Source organism: Panthera pardus, unplaced genomic scaffold, assembly GCF_024362965.1.
Source record: "Panthera pardus isolate Hobbes unplaced genomic scaffold, ASM2436296v1 HiC_scaffold_16, whole genome shotgun sequence".
NCBI classification, from domain to species: Eukaryota; Metazoa; Chordata; class Mammalia; order Carnivora; family Felidae; genus Panthera; species Panthera pardus.
The window spans coordinates 133,742,748-133,762,654 of NW_026526721.1; the positions used below are offsets into that span (position 1 = coordinate 133,742,748).

The 19,907-nt window shown below is 35.5% G+C and overlaps 1 protein-coding gene across 10 annotated transcripts in view; it reads right to left on the reverse strand.

Annotated features, from left to right (window-relative positions):
- Nucleotides 1-19,907, reverse strand: part of TBC1D5 (TBC1 domain family member 5) — a 533,248-nt gene that overhangs the window by 502,108 nt on the left and 11,233 nt on the right. For 3 of the 10 annotated variants that reach the window (XM_019435522.2, XM_019435548.2, XM_019435538.2), the window contains exon 1: nucleotides 10,348-10,501. The exons of the other annotated variants lie outside the window; for them this stretch is intronic. The gene's annotated coding sequence lies outside the window, so the exon portion shown is untranslated. Of the gene's footprint in view, nucleotides 1-10,347; nucleotides 10,502-19,907 lie in introns of those variants that run through there. 10 annotated transcript variants of the gene reach the window in all.

The window sequence follows — 19,907 nt, forward strand, 5'->3', positions numbered from 1 at the left end:
TTTACCTTAAGTAAAAACAACAACAAAAAAACAACAACAAAAAAAAAACAAAACACTATATTTGCTGCAAAATACAGAAGTTTCTCTGAGAATAGTACAAAAGCTAGGATATTTGAAGCTAGGGGAGTCTGAAGGCTATCACCAGCACAAAGAGTAAGAATATCAGGCATCAGGGACCTCCACACTGCTCGCCCCCATACCCCAAGGCCAAGCAGCCAGTAAGAAATAAGAGAAGTATCTGTGTGTCTTCTCCCACCCACCTGCCCTCCGAAAAGGAGGAATGTGGACCCTTGGTAAAAACCAGTTTGTAGAAGACAGGTACCCAACCTAAAGAATATGTAACTCAACATTTTACTATTGAAGGTTTCTGAGAAAAAATGATCAAATTAATGTTTTAGGAAGATTAATCCAGTATTATTTAACAAGGATGAACAAAGAAGAGGGAAGAATACAGACAGGAAAGCCAGTCAGGAAACGGTACAGGTAAGTAAGAACCTGAAATCCAAGAACTTAACAGAAAACATAGATTAACCTAGATGTACTGATTAAGAACAGAAAGAACCTGTTGAACAATATGATGTTATGAGACAGGAAAAGATAAAGACTGCTTCATTCATTTATTTTCAGAAAATGCTTACTATAAGTTTTATTACAATATCCCTAGCACTTAGCATTATTAAATCAATCTGAGATAAGTCAAAAGTAACCCTTAAGATTTGGGGCTTGAAGGACACCTGGGTGCTTCAGTCGGTTTGAGTGTCTAACTTCGGCTCAGGTCATGATCTCACAGTTCAAGAGTTCGAGCCCCGCGCTGGGCTCTGTGCTGACAGCTCAGAGCCTGGAGCCTGCTTCTGAGTCTGTGTCTCCCTCTCTCTCTTCCCCTCCCCTGCTCAAGCTTGCACGCGCTCTCTCTCTCTCTCTCTCTCTCTCAAAAGTAAGTAAAAATATTAAAACAATTAAAAAAAAAGATTCGGGGCTTCAGAAAGTAGTATGAGGCAAATAACGAGCAAATTCTGGAGAGAACACTTGATTTTAAAAGACTAGTTGATTATTTCAGTTTTAGAAATGCTGAGTTTTTTTTAGTTTTATTTTTATGTAAAAAAACTTTTTGTACCAAATATATTTATAAAAGTTTTTACCTTTGTATGATGAGGTATTTGACATGTGCAAAGAATCTGATAAGAATATATGTAAAATATACCATAAAGCACAAAAATAAAATGAATGATAAACTCATCTCTGATCTAAAAAGTAGAGTATGAACAGTATCTTTAAGTTCTTGTTGTGTTCATCCCGAATTTTAACCTGCCCCACATTCCACATAGGAAATCACTGTACTAAATTTTTACTTAATCATACCCTTACCTTTCCTTAGTGTTTTACCCTGTTTCTGTATCATTAAACACTATGTTTAGTTTTTAACTTGTTTGTACTTTCCGATTAAAAACGGAATCATACTATAAGGCATGCCTTATTTTATGGTGCTTAGCTTTATTGTGCTTCACAGATACTGCCTTTTTTTTTTTTTTTTCCAACAAACTGAAGGTTTGTGGCAACCCTGCATCAAGCAAGTTTATCAGCACAATTTTCCCATCAGCTGCTCACTTCATGTCTCTGTCTCACACTTTTGGTAATTCTCGCAATATTTCAAATTTTTTCATAATTATATTTATTATGGTGATCTATGATCAGTGATTATGACTCAATGAAAGGTCAGATGATGGTTGGCATTTTTTAGCACTAAAGTATTTTTTAATTAAAATATGTACATTTTTTTGGACATGATACTACACATTTAATAGACTAATTGTAAACTTTTATAAGCACTGAGAAGTCAAAAAATTCATCTGACATGCTTTCTTGCAATATTTGCCTACTGAACAGATCTGGAACCAAACAGGCAATACCTCCACGGAATACCTGTATGTGTGTTTTCCAGTGAAGACACACTATTTTTTCACTATATACGATTCTACGATAATCAATGTGGGTATATGTGGCTATAGGTCATTCATCTGTGGTATTCTGTAACACTTCAATATGCTACTGTATGAACACTTTTAATGTACATCACAACTTCCTCACCCCTTCTCCTGCTGATGTGTATTTGACTGTTTCTAAGTTCATGCTATTATAAATAATGTTTCTAACAAATCATTCTTGAACACCTCTCCTGTTACACACATCCAAGAATTTTTCTTACATAACCAGAAGAGAGATTTTGTCACAGGTTACATGCATGTTCAATTTTAAAGACAATGCTAAATTATTTTCACTTTATTTTTTTTAACGTTTTATTTATTTTTGAGTGACAGAGACAGAGTGCAAGCGAGGGAGGGGCAGAGAGAGAGGGAGACACAGAATCTGAAGCAGGCTACGGGCTCAGAGCCATCAGCACAGAGCCCAGCGCAGGGCTCAAACTCACAAACCTGTGGGATCATGACCTGAGCTGAAGTCAGATGTTTAACTGACTGAGCCACCCAGGTGCCCCTCATTATTTTCAAAGAAGAGTTATTTAAGTTAGAAAGCCAGTACACCAAAGAACATAAGCAATGTAAAACACATGCCTAATTAAATTTGAATCACAGGTAAGCACTCAAATCCACATTAAAAATAATCATCACCATCCTGTTATTCTGTAATGCCCAGAATTACAAGTTAAAATTATATAAGCATCTCACAGGAAACTGTCTCCTCATTCCCTTCTGTTTGCTCAGTGGATATTTTCATCACAATATGTCATTCTCTTAGATGAGGTTTTCTGGGTGGCAATAATAAAAACCTATACAAAGGTACTTAGCCCTAAGTGGAAACTTATATTAAATAAAGGTATCTCACAGAACTGATAAGCAGGAATCACAGTGGGAGCTGGAAATCAGGAACTACAAAAATGTCAAGAATTAAAGATATTCTAACCCTCTGGAACAAAACTGCCTCTCAAAGGTGAGAGATAGTTTGTCCCTGACAGTGGACTTCATTTTGCTCTCCACACACCAGTCCCCTCTGCCGTTTCTCTGTGACCATAGGCTAACCGTAGTTGTTCATGCCCCAGTTACACATTTTTCTAGAAGAAAAGACCAAAAGAATCTGTATCTTTGCCTCCTAACAATTCCAAGTTGTTGAAAAACGGCTTAGCCTCATTTTGCAAAGGGGTCCACCTACGGTCCCAACAGCTATATGTACTGGGAATATCAGGATCCTGCTCTTAACAAACACAGCTCTAGAGGCCTACTGTTAAAGCAAAGGCAGCAATTCTCAGATGAGGGCCTAGGATGAGCAGATAACATAGAAAGCATCTACAACCACAACCAAGGGAAAAAAGTGACAAGTAAAATGGATTGTAACTATGAGAAACATAACCATTAATTCCACACAACTCATGGACTCCTGTAATCAGCATTCAAAAGTCAAACATATAAATACCCAATGCTCATTCTCATAGGAAATACCAGCAGTTTGCTCTCTCATTTTTCTCTGCCTGCCCCTTAAGTATAGTTTACAACTATGATACCGAAAGCACAAGTAACAAGAGGAAAAATATAAACATCACTAAAACTTAAAACTTTTGTGCTTCAAAGTACAACTCAACACTTCAACAAAGTGAAAAGACAGCCCACAGAATAAGAGAAAATGTTTCTAAATCATTTGTATAATAAGGGACTTGTATCTAGAATATATAAAGAAACTTAAAATTCAATAGAAAGACAACCCAGTTTAAAACTAGGCAAATGATCTAAATAAACAAATCTCCAAAGAAGATACACAAATGCCCAATAAACACCAAGGGGTGCCTGAGCTGCCCAGTCAGTTAAGCATCCAACTTTGGCTCAGGTCACGATCTCATGGTTCAGGAGTTTGAGCACTGCATCAGGCTCTCTGCTGTCAGTACAGTGCCTGCTTTGGGTCCTCTGTCCTCATCTCTCTCCCTGTCCCTCCCCCCTCTCAAAAACAAATAAGCATTTTTTTAATGCCCAATAAACACCTAAAAAGATGCTCAACATCATTAGACATCAGAAAATTACAAGTCAAAACCACAATGAAAAATAAAATCAGCAAAATGGCAAAGTAGGGAGCTTCAAGTTCTCTCACCTGACAGAAACATCAACAACCAAGCAGTAAATGCCACAACCAACTTTGTTAAACTATGGAAAACAGGTAAAGGTGTACAACAACTAAGCAAATGACAAATCAAGAAAGAGACAATTTCAAAACCTGGCAGAGCAGCAACCTTAATCTATGCTCCCAGTATGGAATCCTGGTCCCAGAGACAGAACAGACTTTATTCACAAATTTGTGTGAATATCTGGTCTCACCTTCTGGGGGCTACCTGAAGGGCTGATGCAAGCTGCTCATTTCTGTTTCACCTAACTCAGAACTCTAGCTAGAAAACCAATAGTCATCTGAAAACAGAGCAAGAAGAACCACCTAAAAATGCTTGGAACAAAAGTTACTATCTAAGCACATAATAAATCACCTAAAGCACAGTAGCAAAAGATTTATTTGACAAATTAAGAGTACAGATGGAAATGTGAAGACTACATGCATGCCCACAACAGTATACATGCTCGGAAAAAACCTGAGATCCCTAAACTTCCACCTTGGACTGACCACTGGGCTCAGTGCAAGCCTGGCTAAGTGAAGGACTGCCCCAACACAGAATTGGGAAAAGTATTCATTCTTCTATATGTTTGTTCAGAATATTTTAGCTTTTGTTTTAGTTGCTGGTATTCAAGGCAGTCTCTGTCAAAACACTGGCTGAACACAAGCTAAGGAACAAAGAATTTACCATACATGACAAGGAATAAAGTCTTTGCCCCCGCCCCCCCCCCAAAAAAAAGTGGTTTGAGAAAAAAAATCACTTAAAAAAAATGGACTATTAGAGCCTTTAACAAACAAACAAAAAAACCTTAAGGGGAAAATACAAATGACAGAGTTATCACATTATAATATTCATATGCCCAGTTGCCAACTACAAACACAAATCACAAAGCATAGAAAGAAACAGGAAAATATGGCCCATTCAAAGGAAGAAAATTAACAAGAATATCCCTGAGAAAATCCCATATAAAATACTTACTAGAAAGGCCTTAAAACAAGTCTTAAATATATTCAAAAAGCTTAAACATGAAAAAGAACAAAAACAATTCAGAAAACCATGCATTAACAAAATTAGAGCATCGACAAAGAGACAGAAGTTACAAAAAGGAAGCAAATTCTAAAACTGAAACGCAAAAGAACTGCAATGAAAAAACAGAAATCACTAGAGTGACTCAAGAGCAATTTCAGCAATAGAAGAAGAATCAGTGAGCTTGAATGTAGGACATCTGTAATTGAGTCTGGGAGAGAGAAAAAAAATGAAAAAAGTGAACAGGACCTAGGAGATACAGTGAGACACCATCAAGCAGACCAACATAGACAATACGGGAGTCTCAAGGGGAAAAGAAGGAAAGGAACAGAGTATTTGAAAAGGTCAAAACTCTTCCCACATTAGATGAAATCAATGAATCTACAAATCCAAGAAGCTCGATAAGTGCTAGGTAGGATAAACTCAGAGACCCACTCTAATAAAATTGTTGAAGCCCAAAGACAAAGAGAGAATCTTGAAAGTACCATGACAGAAGTGACTCATCATGTACAGGGAAGCCTCAATAAGATTAATGGCTCATTTCTCTTCAGAAACCATGCAGGCCAGAAGGCAGTGGAATGACAAGTTTAGGTACTGAAAGAAGAAACTCTGAGATGCTTCTTTCTATGTGTCAATGTGACTGAGCGTGTCTGAGTACCCAGATATTTGGTCAAACATTATTCCAGATATGTCTGTGACAGTCTTTCTGGCTACGGTTAACATTTGAATTGGTAGACTGAGTAAAGCAGGTTGCCCTCCATAACACGGGTAAGGCCTCATCCAGATAATCGAAGACGAACATTGAACAAAAAGGCTGAGTAAGAATGAACTCCTCCTGCCTGAGTGCTTTGAGCTGAGTTTTCAGTCTTTTCCTGACTTTGGAGTTGAACTGAAACACTGGCTCTCCTTAGATCTGGAGCCTGTCAATATTTAGACTAAAACTTATATCATTAGCAATCCTAGTTCTCAGGCCTTCAGACTCTGACAGGAACTACACCATTGGCTCTCTTGGGTCTCCAGCTTACTGACGGCAGATCTTGGGACTTCTCAGCCCCCCAAAATCACTAGAGACAATTCCTTATAATGCATGCCTAAGAAAATAATGTATGTGCATGCATGTATGCACACATACACTCTATTGGTTCTGGTTCTCTGGAAAACACTGCCTAATACAACTGTCATCCAAGAATTTTGTATCTGCCAAAAACATCCTTTAAAAATAACAGAGAAATTAAGACATTCCCAGATAAAACAAAAGTTAACACAGTTTACTACCACTAGACCCATCCTACAAGTAATGCTAAAGGGAGTTGTTTAGTCTAAATGAAAAACACTAGAAAGGAACTCAAAGCCATATGAATAAAGATCTCCAAGAAAGGTAAAACACAAATATAAAGACCACTATTATGGTACCTCTTACTTGTAGCCTCATTTTTTATTTCCTACAAGATTTAAAATACATTTTAAAAATTATAAATATGTTATTGGGATACGATGTATAAAGATGCATCCTGAAACAAAAACAACATAAAGCGTGGGAGAACAGAGGTATTATAGGCACAGGAATTTGTATGCCATTACAGTTAAGCTGGTATCAATTTGACCTAGACTGTTATAAATTTAGAATGCCAGAAGTCATCCTCACGGTAACCACAAAGAAATATCTAAAAATATATACACAAAGAAATAAGGAGGGAATCAAAACAATTCACTACAAAAATCAAGTAAACATACAAAAAAAGACAGTAATGGAGGGGCAAAAATGGAATAAGACATTCAGGAAACACCTAACAAAATAGCAGAGGCACATGCTTCTTTATCAGCAATTATTTTAAATGTGAACAAAAAAACATCCAACAGAACAGAAGAATAAACAGTTCTACAATAATAGTTGAAGATTTCAATCCACTACTTTCCATAATGGATAGAACATCCAGCAAGAAGATCAATAAGGAAAAAAGGGAACATAACCAACACTATAAACTAATTAGACTTAATAGGCACATATAAAACACTCTACAGAACAACAATATATTCATCCCATGTGCATATGAAAACATTCTCCAGGAAAGACTCTACGTTATACCATGAAACAAGTCTCAATAATTTAAAAAGACTGAAACTATACAAAGGATCTTTTCTGACCACAATGGAATAAAGCTAGACATCAATTACAGAAGGAAATTTCATAAATATGTAGAAATTAATACATCCTAAACAACCAGTTGGTAACAGAAGAAATCACAAGAGAAATCAGAAATTAGAGACAAACAGCAACACAAAACATACCAAAACTTATACTATACATTGAGGTTGTGCTCGAATGAGTATTTATACCTGTAAATGCCTACATTAAGAAGAAAGATCTCAAATCAATAATCTAACTTTACACCTTGAGAACTGAGAAAAAGAAGAGCAAGCTAAACCCAAAGCTATCAGAAGAAAGGAAATAATAATGATCAGAGATAAAATTAAAAAAACCATATAATCAACAAAACCAAGAACTATTCTTGGAGATCAATAAAATTGACAAACCTATGGCTAGAAAAAAAAAGACACAAATAACTAAAATCACAGATGAAAGTAGAAACATTACTATAGACCTTAGAGAAACAAAAAGGATAAGAAAATAATGTAAACAATTTTATGCCAACAAATTAGATAACCCAGAGGAATGGACAAATTGCTAGAAATATACAAATTACATAAACTGACTCAAGAAGAAAAAGAAAAATCTCAACGACCTAAACTACTAGAGATTGAATCAGTAATTAAAAACCTCCCAATAAAGAGAAGTCCAGGACCAGATGGCCTCACTAGTGAATTATACCGAACATCTAAAGAATTAACACCAATTCTTTTCAAACTCTTACAAAAAATTAGTGAGAAGGGAACACTTCCCAACTCATTCTATGAAGCCAGTTATTACTCTGACACCAAGGACAAAGGTTTCACATAAAAAGGAAACTACAAACCAATATCCTTTTGACTACAATCAGGAATGTCCAACAAAGTTCTAATAAGCTAAACCCAGTGGCATATTAAAAGGACTGTACCTCATGACCAAGTAGAATTTATCCCAGGAATTCAAGGGTGACTCAACATAACAAAAATCAGTCAATGTGATACACCTTAATAAAATGAAGGAAAAAAAGCACATGATCATCTCCACCGATGCAGAAAATGCACTTAACAATATTCAGACAACCCTTTCATTATAAAAACAGTTAGAAAATGAGGAATTAAGTGAACTTCCTCAACAGGATAAAGGGCACTTACCAAAAATCCACAGCTAACAGCATACTCATGGTGAAAGACTGAACCTTTTCTCCTTAAGATCAGGACAAAGACTAGGATGCCTATTTTTACTACTACAATTCAACAATGTACCCAAAGTTCTAGCCAGAGCAATGAGACAAGAAAATGTGAAAAATAAAAGGCACCCAAATTGGGAAGAAGTAAAACTATCTCTATTCACAAATGAAATGATCCTATGTTTATATAACAAAATTCCAAAGAATCCATAAGAAAGCCACTAGACCAAATAAACAATTTCTGCAAAGTTGCAGGTTACAAGATCAACATACAAAAATCAGTTGTGTTTTTATCTATTTTCAATGAATGACCCAAGACAATTTAAAAAGTTATTCTATTTACAAAACCAGCAAAAAGAATAAAATACCCAGAAATAAATTTAGCTAAGGGAAAGACTTAAACACTGAAATTTAGAAAAGAATGCTAAAAGAAATTAGAGTTGACCTAAGTAAGTGTTAAGATATTCTACACTCGTGGGTAGGAAAACTTGATATTGTTAAGATATAAATACTATTCAAAGTGATCTACAGATTCAGTGCAATCTCTATCAAAATCCCAATAGCCCTTGTTGCAGAAATGGCAAAGCCTATGGCTAAACAACATGGAATTTATTTAGAGATGATGAAATGTTCTCAAAACTGTCACCTGGGAGGCTCAGTCAGTTGAGCATCCAACTCTTGATTTCAGCTCAGGTCATGATCCCCAGGTCATGGGATCAAGCCCCATGTTAGGCTCCATGCTGAATGTGCTGCCTGCTTAAGATTCTTTCTCTCTCCTCCTCTACCCCTTTTCCCCACTCACATGCCCTATAAATAAAATAAAAAATAAACAGCTGATTAAAAACTGATTGTAGGGGAGCCTGGGTAGCTCAGTTGGTTGAGCGTCCAATTCTTAATTTCAGTTCAATTCTTGATCTCACAGTTGGTGGAATCAAGCTCCACATCAGGCCTTGCCCTAACAGCACAGAGCCTGCTTGGGATTCTCTCTTTCTCTCTCCCCCAAAACACATAAGTATCTTTTAAAAAATAGATTATAGTGATGGCTAAAGAACTCTGAAAATCTTAAAGCCAATGAGTCGTACACTTTTAAATAAGTGGTTGAGATAGACTATACATGCCCAAAACAATTAAAATTGTTCAAATATATATACATACATATATATATACGCATGCATATATATACATGTATATACATGCATATGTATATATATGCATGCGTATATATATATATACACATAAGTATGTGTATATATACATATGTATGTATGTGTACATATGTGTGTGTGTGTATATATATATATATATATTTCTCCTTCACTAATATTCTCCATTTACTCTCTTCATGGATCTCTAAAATGTATTCATTTATAACACTGTCTAGCTGATATCTCCTAAATCTTTGCCATCAGCCCTGACCTTTCTCCTAAACTCAAGACCTAAATACCCACACTTCCTGCTGTATTTGTGACAAGAGGAGTCATATCAGTCACAAAGTTCAAATTGATTTTCAGACTTCAACACACTGTTTCAGCTAACAGGTCTTTTCCTCCCATACCAGTAATTCTGGTATCTCTCCGTCAACACCACCTACTCTACCCCCCACATTCAGTAACCAATTTCTGTCAGTTCTACCTCTGTAACATCTTTGCTTTCAACAAAGTCATTTTTTCAAAACAGCATAATTTCCTTTCCTTCAATTCCTCTTCTCTCCAATATAGCAACATATTCCCAAATATCGGTCAAGAAATTCACAATGAAATATGTACCATACCTTCCCCTTTTAAAACCCTTCAATAGCTTCCCACTCACTACAGAATAAAATTCCCCCTTTTCCACAGCTTTATCTACCAAACCTTTTATATGTCATTCTTGAACACTAAAAAAAAAAAAAACAAAAAAAAAACTTACCATTACTTTAGCACATCATGGCTTTCTTGCCCAGGTGCTTTTTCTTAGAACTTCATTTGACTTAACTAAATTCCTCATCCTCCAAAACATAGATGCCTTTATTATTCTCTGAAAATATACTTTTCTTCAAGTTTAAGATGTCATCAAATTATAGACATCTGTCAATGTTAGAAATGTTAAAATGTGGGAAAAAATATATGCCTTAGACACAGTAAAATACAATAAATATCTTCTTCCTCTTAATTTCCTCAATACAATGTTTGGATTTCATTAACTTATATCTCAGGCCTCATATTATGAATTAATGTCTGTTGACCACTTTAGATTATAGACTTCGTGATGACAAAAATTCTGTCTTGCTCATCTATGATACAGTAGCAATCCCATTAGAGTTTGAGTAAGACAACCCAGACCAGAGTGTGTAAAGAAAGAAAATAGCACTAATAACATCTATCTCACATTCATTATCAGAATAAATTACAGAATATACATTAAAATCAATGTGTAAAGTGGATCTTATTCAAATGCAGGATTTTGGTATTTTAAAAGATATATTTACTAAAATTAAATGTCACACTGCAAATCTGTCACTCTTCAATATCAGAAACTACATTAAGGAATACAGGAAATTTTTCTCAAGGAAATTTCTACAGGAAATTGCTTCATCCTATAATACTTCAGTAACAGAACAATCACCTGACTCTAGGAGAACAAAGCACTTCTCCAGCACTCCAAAGCAGACTGGTGAGTGTACAATTAGTGAATGTATCCTATGCCTGCTTCTAAAGAGCAGAGTCTGTGACTTATTCCTGTTTCTGGTCCTAGGATTCTCAAAAAGAACAAATAACAGAGTATCCAAAAAGGCATCCGTAGTTTGAAAACAAAACAACACTTCATCCATTTATTTTGAAAGTTGTATTAGTTTGAATTTTCAAACATAAAAGAAGGGTATATCAAAGTAGAGCACAGGCACTGACATGAAATGAATGACTAAGACATGAGGCTACCTTTGAGAGTTTCATGTCCATCACTCCTCTATTGCCTGGACCAGTAGAATATTCCTCTTTTCAGGTCTCCTACCTCTAGATCGCACCCTCCTGAACCCAGCTTTTACACTTAGGGAAAATTACAGCAACAAAAAAGCTAATCAGTCCACTTCACTACCCCTCCAACAGTTGCCTATCTGCTTGAGAATAAAAACAACCTGGCCTTTCCCAAGGCCCATTTTTTGAGCCAAGCTTGAATCTCTAGCAAGTGACTGAAATTTCTTAAGCTCTTTCAAGCTTTTGAGCCTTTGCTCAAGCTTCTCCTTCCAGAAACTTCCTTTCCCCTCCCTTGACCAATTCTGACCAATCATTTAAAACTCAGCTCAAGTTTCCCAACTCCTGAGAGCATTCCACAAACTACAAGCCTAGGTCAATGGCTCCTCCCTTGAGTTCCTACAGAAAAACATGTTCCCTATCTCTAACTTATCACACATCCTACTGAAATTTAAAAATTAAAAGTATCCTCTTAAAAAAAAGTTTCTTCCAGTAAACTCTGAGTACTACAAAACCAAGAACCAAGTGGTTTCCACTTTGTAGCTCATTTATCTGAACAGTGCCACTCAGTAAATGTCTTTACTAAACTGAAATACTGACCATAATGTTGGTTTCCAAGGAATTATTTCTTTCCACTGTAGAAACAAAGAAAGAAAAAAAGAAAGAAAAAAAGGAAGGAAGGAAGGAAGGAAGGAGGGAAGGAAGGAAGATAGAAAGGAAGGGAGGGAGGGAGCTGAGAGGGTTTTTTGGTTAGGTTCTTCTGTCTGTTGGGGTTTTTGATTTGTTTGTTTTTTTAGCTAGGTCTTCTTAACAGCTAATACAACACAAGAGCACAGGTGTCTTGATGACTATCATAAACTAGCAACATAACTACATGTTTTCAGATCTATTCTCCAGGCTTACCCTGTACTGCTCTGTAGCACAGGCAACTCCATTTTCCAAGCAACATTGCCCTCTCGTTTCCAGGGAGATTTGGCCAGTGAGAGTGGCTAATGATTGATAGAAGGCAAAAGAGGAAGAAGCCAAGAGTATTTCTCCTCCATTCTTCCCACTCCCTGACACATCCTTGGCAGAAGCTTTGTCTCTTCCATAACTCCAGTTCCCTCCAGAAGCCCCGCCCCCTGACATCCCTGCCCCTATCACGAAGCCCCAGCTATGGCTCTAGCTCCCCTACAGGGCTCTGGCTTCAGAACTCTGACAGCACCAGCTTTTCTCATCTTCCCCGAGTCCTAACAGCATCAGAGGCTTCGGATATTATTAATATCTGATTTGTCTCACAGTTCCGTTTGGTTTCTCAGCAACCTGTACAACCAGTTCCTGAATTAACTCTCCTCTGTTGAAAGACCTACTGTGGTTAATGTATTCTGGATGAATCCTGTTTTTAAATGTCATTTAAAATAAAGCGTATCAAAAAGTGTAATACCTCAGCATGCTAGAGCATAAAAACTTTTAATCTTGAAGAAAACTTATTACACAAAATTATTATTCTGAATACGGGGCGGCGAGGGTGGGGGGACAGGAGGGAACCATGCATTTAATTCTTAAAGATAAAGAAGCTAACATTTTATTCATACCAAAGTGCTCCTCAGTGGAATGAAGTCTTTCCTCAGCTGCAATGTTTGCCTGAATTAAGTCAATCACTTATAATAAAAATGTCACTTTTTAAAAACTTATTTGGTAGAGGAGAAAATTGGAAGGATTATGGGAGTTGGGAGTCACTGCAGGCCAAGACATCTGTTCAGAGGGGGGAAAAAATGTTAAAGACCTCCTGTCAGTGACTTATCCAAATCCAGAAAATTCAGTCCTTTTTCAAGACAAACCCAACTAATCAGTTAAAAGACATACCTTTAACCATTCATCTTATATCCTAAATTTCTTAAAAGATCATAACGTGTTAAAGTGAAAAGAGTCGGTTTAATATAAATAAGAGCATAAGCTGTAAATGGTTCAATATTAACAACTGACTATTAGAGGACTTCTCAATTCCCCTCTCATGTCATTACTACATGAAATCCTCCAAATAGAACTACTCTAATAAAATAATTCAGTAATTATTCACCATCTATAAAGTATTTCAGGAAATGAAACCCTTTTAGAGCACAGAGAACATCTACTATTTGGTTTTATTTTGTGAATAAAAATATTTCTTAATCATTGAAATAGTTTGTTCTGGATCCCACAGAAAAATATTAGACGATAATCCCCAAACTAAAGAAAAAATCAATTTAAGAGTACAGACTTTGGAAGAATGAGATAGTAAAGAGAGAAGGACCTCATGTTAACAAGAAGCATGTCCTGAGAAACCACACACTACTAGGCATTTTACATAAATCACCTCATTTTACTTAAAACCCTACAAGGCAATGTCACAGTGAGGAAATGGAAACCCAAAAAAGGTTACATAGTTTTTCCAAGCAACTTGACCAGCAACTGGTAGAAGTAAAATTTGAGATCAGTCTTACCCGGCTCTAGAATCTGATTCTCCTTTACTTTCTCTAGAACGGTATTTCCTGTGGGTGATTTCAAGCTAAAAATGAACCAGAGGGGGTGCCTGGGTGGCTCAGTAGGCTGAGCACCAACTTTTGATTTCGGCTCAGGTCATGACTGTAGGTTCCTGGGATTGAGGCCCACATCAGGCTCTGCACTGAGCATGGAGCCTGCTTAAGATTCTCTCTCTTTCCCCCTCTGCCCCTCTCTCTGCTTGCACTCTCTAAAATTTAAAAAAAAAAAAAAAAGTTAAAATTAAATAAATTTTTTTAAATTAAAAAAAAAAAATACATGAACCAGAGAATTACTTAAGGGGGGGGGGGGTGCAAAATGACATGACAATCTCTAGCTAGTATTTTATTTTTAATTTTTTTTCTCTAGCTAGTATTTTAAATTGTATTTAATAATATCAAACTCTCCACATTTTTAACCTAAATAATACTTGTATAAATAAAAAGAGAGCTTTCCTTAGCATCAACTATGTGTCGAGATCTGCAAACAAACAGATTAAAAAAAAAAAAACCTACCTAAAACAGTTCATAATTGCCAATTAGTTTCTCATTGATACAAAAGCTCAAAAATGATTATCAACCTCTCAAAGTCACCATCCAACCTACTCCCCTAATTTTGTATTTGTCATCATATGTGGATAGAATAACCTTGTCAGATCTTCTCGATTAATTATTTGTCCTATTTGTCTGATTAATGTCTGAAAGTTTGGTGAAATCTGAGTTACTATCCTAGCCCCTCTGTGCAAACTTTGACATCTGCTTTCTAGCTATTATGCAGTCACCAATACCCTCTACGTGGATATTCCTTTCTAAAATACACCTGGCTCCACCAAGAGAATATCGTTTACATCACAATTCAGTACACATACACATGTTATACAACTGAAAAAAACATTTAATGACTACCATGTTTACACTCACTGTACACAATGCACCTGATATTTTCTAATTTATCTTAATCACAGGAGCAACCCACTAAAACAACCTCACAAATCACTAACATGCTATTAGAACACCACTCTAGAACCCAAACCCATTAAGAAAGTCCTGACACGACATGAAGATTTTTCCTTCCTCTTTCTTTCCAAACGAAAGGAGAAAAAAAGTTAATGAGGAAAGAAAAATAAGGGTAAAAGGTACTATATGCCTCCAAAAGTTTTCCCTAAAAGTATAATGATTCTTGGGAATTATTTTTAACAACATACTCATATTTCATCATTATGGTAAAATATATATAACATAAAATTTCCCATTTTAACCATTCTTAATTGTATAACTCAGTAGCGTTAAGTACATTCACAACGGTACCACCGTCACCATTATCCATTTTCAGAACTTTTGCATCATCCCAAAAAGAAGCTCCATCCCAACTAACAGTAATTCCCTATTCCCCTTCCCCCAACCCCTGGTAAACTCTAGTTAATTTTTATAAGATTTTATAAACATAAACAAAAGAAGTGAAAATAAAATATGAACACCTATAGACACATGACCCAGACTCAACAAATTATCAAATTTTGCTATATTTATTTACCTGCCCCAAACCTCCTGTCATTTTACCCCTACTTACTTAGAAAATAAAAAACTTCAGTTCTTCTTACAAACCACAATGTTGTTATCACAGCTAACAATATTAACAAGAATTCCTTGGTATCATCAACATTGAAATTTTATAAATATAGTCAACTTAATTATAAAAAATACTTGTTTTCACCAAACTTCTCATTGATCCTCTCAATACTGCAATGATTTCTGAATAATTTCATGTATAACTGTTTAATAAAAGATAATTATGATTCAAGACTAAAAATACCACAATGTTTCAAAGGAAAGCTTTCTGAGGAATTCTAAAGACAGACTATGGTTCTCTACTAAAAACACAAAATATTACTTAGTATCTCATAAATGGAATGTTTTCTCAACAAAACAGCACAAAAGTAACCTAGTGTAATCAGATAGCATCATTATTTATTTTACATAAGCAATCATTACTAACTAGAAAAGCCTATTTGTTTAGTATTGTTTTTTTTTAATGGAATAGTAGATGAAATTAAGAAAAACCTAGGTAACTTTTCTTTAACCTAGCAGTGTTCTTAACAGTGTTGTAAAATGTGAAGATATGATTGTACCTAAAAACCTTTTTGGTTCTGTAAAAACAGTCAAACTAGAACACTTGAAATGATATATGAATAAATCCTTAGCTTAACAACTATAGTAGTAATTTCTATTCCTATGAGAAATGACTTTGATTCACAGAGAGTTTGATATCATAAAATAACACTCATTTTCAAAATATAAAAGACTAGAAGAGATAAAAGACAAAACGGGGGCTCATTCAAATTTAACCCACAATTTTTCATATACTACAACCACTAGTTAAAAAGAAATTATCAGCCTACGGAATATAAACAAACAAATCTCAAAATATGAAACAAAAAGTCAAATGTAAACAAGAAAAAAAGATGTCTACATGAGTTTCATAGTGTCTTTTCTAATCCTATGTATTTTTACTAATGCAAAATATATCAGCTTAGAAAGTATAATCGTAAAGTGCTTTAAAGTTTGGGATTACAAGAGATTACCTCCAACATCAAAAGCAGCACTGAACGAATACCAGTATCACATGATCTAACTGCACAAAAGTTTGCTGTTGCTCAATTTCTGCATCACATGCAGGTCTAACACAGACCAAGAAAATTGAAACACTTAGATGTTTACTAGGAAGCATTTGTGCATGTGTTTGTTTAGATAAAGTTGTGTCACTACCTTTACCCAAATCATTTTCAAAGTGGTGATCCTTGAACTTCTTGAAAGGTAAGAAATGCCTGATTTGCTTTTAGTCCTTGTCTCTATAACCTGAATAAACTCAAAAACTACAAATATAACATTACTGTAACGAACATTCTAAAAATGTCAACTTCCAAGAAAAAAACGCCTGAATTATCTTCATTATATGATTTTTAAAGTTTGCTATGATAAGAAGTATGGTTTAAAAAGGCAATCAGCTAATATACTCTGCGTAGTTATCACTGCTCAATGAGGGCAAATGTCCAAATGTTGAATAAAGAATAAAAAACTAGAAAATAATTTTCAAGGTGTGCAAATAGTTCTATATCATAAAAGATTCTATTTTGCATCTTGACTATAAACAACAAAAAGGAAAAAAGAATGGAAAATCTAGGTCTAAATATTTTATAGAAGTCAGATTCTCAATTCAAAGAGCAATAATAAGAGTGCTCTGATGGCTCTTACTCTAAATTTTTGCAGGCCAGTGAATTTATTTAACTTCTGAAAAGCATAGTATAAAGTTTTAAGCACACACTTTATAAACATTTTGTGGACTGAATTTCTAAAATACTCAGGTTTACCATTAATTAGCTGTCATCATGAACTTCCACCTCAGGAGACGGAAACACACACACACACACACACACACACACACACACACACACACACACATATGTAGATATAGGTGTAGATAAATATAGATATATGATGTGTGTGTGTTGTGGCTGGCAATGTTTTTAAGTTTCTAAAGAAAGTCACTGATTTCATCTTGCCCTGTTACCTGCCATGAAGAACGTAAAGCAACCTAACTTGTAGGCAGCATCCACAGCTGATCTGGTGCAAAATTAACCACCAAATCAGTTAAGAGAAGGCACATTCTGACAATTTCTTAACTTCAAAAAATATTTATCATTATGATCAGTGTCCATGACTCTTCAATATTAAAAGTATGATTAACTCTTTTACCCCATTTGTACAGTAAGTAATTTCAAATTCCTTGCCAGATTCGATTCATTCTTCTATGTTACTCATCAGTAACAATTAGCTGGGAACTTGGTATGAGCCACAGGACCCTACTCAGCACTTTTTACAAACAAGACTCTATTCCTCACCATACGCCTGCAAAGTAGTCTTACCCTGTTTTACAAACGAGAAAACTAAGTATCAAAATGTTTACGTCACATCAAGACTGAATTCCTAAGTGCTGGAGCCAGACTCTAATCCAGGTCCACCTGGGTAAGGTCTGTTTGCTCTTCCCAGCGCCACAGACTCCCCTTTATGCCAACCTTGTTTATGGGTTTAAAAAAAAATCTCCCCCTCTTTTTCCTCCAGAAATTTGTATTTAGGACTGGGAGATGAGAATAAAGTTATTTCCAGGAATTATTTCTGTGAATACCATGGCACAATTTTCTCCAAATTCTTCTCGGTTTGACTTATGATATTTCAAACATGAATATTAAAAATCACATCACTGACTCAAGACTCAAGACTTAAAGGCATACATTAATCACCACGAAGTATTTCCTACAACAATACTAAAGACTCTGAACACAGCAAACATCCAAAAGCTGGAGTAGTATATTGGTAAAAGTATTGCCAAACAGTATTTCTTTGCACTAAGTGTAAACACAACTTTCTAAGAATAAAACTACGTGAAGCTCAAAATTGTTTAGTTATGTTAGAATTCTCCACTCTAAATACTGGAATCAACCAGAAAAATATATTTGTACATTTTCTTCACAGAGAATATTTTACAACTGCCTGAAGAGGTCATTACTCCATCCTTCTTGAAAGTTATTTTCACTAGGTACATACTACTCTGCTGGCAACTCTTTCCCAGCACACTAACATACCATCCCACTGTCTTCTGGCTTCCATTTCTGCTCCTGAGCAGTCCACCATCAGTGTAACTGCTATAGCCACATTAAAGATAATCCATCTTTTGTTCTGCCAACTTTTAAGAGATTATCTTTGTTTCTAGTGTTCTCCATATTACTATGATGTGTCTAGATGTGTGTTTAAAATTCTCAGAACTTCCATAATATAAGAACAGGGAGGGGGACAAAACATAAGGGACTCTTAAATATGGAGAACGAAAGAGGGTTACTGGAGGGGTTGTGGGAGGCGGGATGGGCTAAGTGGGGAAGGGGCACCAAGGAATCTACTCCTGAAATCACTGGTGCACTATATGCTAACTTGGATGTAAATTAAAAAAATAAATAAAATTCTCAGAACTTCTTAAATTGGTGGACTAGTGATTTCCTCAGCCCTGAAAAATGCTCAGCCATTCTCTTTTCAAACACTCCTTCCTTTCCTATTATTTCTCCCTTTTACAATTAGAAAATTGATGAAATACTGTTAGACTTTTTCATTCTATGTTCTCTATATATTGTAATCTCTTTCTTTTTACCCATTTCCTGATCTTTCTGTGCTACCTTCTGTATAATTTATTCTCCCTTATGTCCAGTTCATTGGTCTTCTTTAGTTGTATTTAATCTACTGCTAACAGTATCCACTGAGTTTTTCATTGACTTACCGTATTTTTTATTTCTGTAAGTTTTGTTCAGGTCTTTTTCAAATCTCCTAAGTTTCCTGTTGCCCACTGATATTTTCTATCTTTTTGCAAAGAAAATAGTTCTTTCATCATCTGTCTGATAATTTCAAAATCTTTAGTTTTTGAGAGTTCATCTCTGTCAGTCAGTTGTTTCTGCTGTTTCTTACTCATGGTACCTCGTTTCCTTGTGTGCTTGACTATATTTTATTGTGAGCTAGTTCTTTGGAAAAGTATTTGTGGGAATTTTCTAGGACTGAAGATAAAAATATATTCTACCTGAGAGGACTTTCATTTGCTTCTGCCAGGTACCTAGACCCACCTTTAAATTCACAATTTAAGGTTCTTTTGGACCACCAAGCAACACTGAATTTGAGCTGCAAATCAAGAAGGAAATATTATGTTTATAACTTCTTAGGAAATAATATTTTTTCAAGCCCAGGGGCATTCTTACAGCCTCCTGTGAGCAAGAGCATGAGAAGGGTTTTCATCTTGGTTTAACCATACTCTATGACCAGAGCTCTTTTGGAGTCCAATTTTATAGGGAAGGAATTTCCTATTAGATTCTCCTCCCTGGGCCTTTATGAGCTTTAATACTCTGAGCCTTAGAAGGCCCTCAAAACTAAAGTAAAAGCACCCTAGAAAGTGGGAAATACCCTCAGAGGAAAAGCAGTTTTAATATTC